This window comes from Acyrthosiphon pisum, unplaced genomic scaffold, assembly GCF_005508785.2.
Source record: "Acyrthosiphon pisum isolate AL4f unplaced genomic scaffold, pea_aphid_22Mar2018_4r6ur Scaffold_20610;HRSCAF=21553, whole genome shotgun sequence".
NCBI lineage: Eukaryota > Metazoa > Arthropoda > Insecta > Hemiptera > Aphididae > Acyrthosiphon > Acyrthosiphon pisum.
The window spans coordinates 10726-12707 of NW_021769989.1; positions in this window are offsets into that span (position 1 = coordinate 10726).

Sequence of the window (1982 nt, forward strand, 5' to 3'; positions counted from 1 at the left end):
TAAGACCCTCTGATTTTATCCATTGAGGATTATTTACATAAAGACGTTTGTCATTAGATTTATTTTAAACTAGTCGATTTTATTAATCAGTTGCATGTTAAATATATTTTAAAAAGAAATGTTGATTGCGATGTTGATTAGATTTTTAATAGATTCACCATTAAAATTATTTTATTAGGTTTTTTTTTTTTTTTTTAAAGATTCATACACCATCTGCGTTAACGGTAAACGTGTTTCCACCGCCAACACCGTATCGACTGCTAGAACGAAAAAGGCGCGCATGGGTATGGTTAAGACTCCCGGGTTCGTAGAAATTTCCTCGTCTGCAAATCGAAAAATCGTGTGGTATTATGTCAAAAATATTAACAATGTTCAAAATTATCCTGAGTTTCTCCGCTCGCTCGAGCCCGAGCTAAATCAAATATTAAAAACACGCGTTCAGCAAGGGGCGATTAAATTTAATCTTAAGCTCGAGGCGACCTATAACCGCCCCAACGTTCCTAATTCGTCAGAGAACCGAGCGTTTAAAACATCAGCGATCGAAATTTTCCTGGAAAGTAACATTGAAGAGACTTTAGAGAGGGCTTTTATAAAGTTGCTGACCGTGGAAGAAACTTATACTAGTAGAGGAAGCGGTTTTACCTTAGAAAGTATAGAGTTGAACTTACTTGACTGGATGCTGTCTTTTTCAACTCGTTAATAATAGTTTTAGTACTAATTTCTATTATGTTGGGTGTGTGGTTGTGAGTGTTTTTATGCAGAATAACTTCATCATTTACTGTATGTGCCCGTCCACGACACTTGTACATATTATATTTGATGCATTTCCAATATGTTTTTTCATTTTTCGTATAGTCCTTTTCAAAAATATATTCCGCGTGTACTAATAAATTTTTTCCTTTGGTACTTTTTACGTAAGTACATACATTTTTTCCTTTGGTACTTTTTACGTAAGTCATTTTAAAATAGTAAAAAAAAAAAAATAGGTTTACTGAAAAAATCTAATGTACCTATTACGAATGTGACGGCGTATAACGAAAATAATATAACGACGCGACAGTTATCGAAACACTGTTAAACTATTTCAATTTGTTAGTTTTACTAATGCATACCGGATCCGTTTAAGTATAACGTATATCGTACATCGATAACGTACCAATATCTTAATAGGTAATTTATATTTGATAAAACCTATAAGAATAAATATATATCTAAGTTAATTTGTCCGTACAAGGTGCCATAGGCGAAACTAGACACTTTTATTAGGGCAGGCCAAATGAAAAATATAAAAAAAAACTTCTATTAGCAACTTTACATAGGTAGTAATTTTGTTAAATGTATATATATATTATATAATGAATATTTCTTTACAATATAATTATTTAATAATAAATTGTACCGCCTTGGGTCACTGTTTAGGTCAGCCACCAAATGCATGGTGACTCTCCTGGGTTGCACCAGAGGATTGGCGTTGGCAATTCTCTGTTCCTCCAGCCACACTGCTCTCATGTTGCTGAATGCCATGGCAAATGGATTGGTTTGCCTCAGCATCGTGTCCAAGTCTGTAAGCACAGTCTCGTTTAGCTCACCCTGGTGGTTCTGGTTCATGCGAACCCGGTTTGCTTCCCCAGATTCAATGAAATAGAGCTCACAGTAACTTGGGTGTCTGTCGTCGTTTCTGACGACGTCGTTAGTGATCCTTCGATACACCTGCCCGTGTACAGTTAACACTCTCGGTCCGCGACCAGGCAATCTTCTCTGATTGAGGTCAGTGGAGAAGGCGGCAAACGCAAGAGTGTTGTTGTACCGTCTTATGTTTTTACGGAACTGGGTTGCTATCCGTGAGTCGTCTACCAACAAACTCTGTAGCAATTCAGTGCTTGTTGCAACCGACGGGGTCCTTCAGGAATGACCATCTGATTGTTGTTGCAACACAATGTGAAATGACCTCTCGAAGTGCTTTCACAGATTGAAGTGACGGG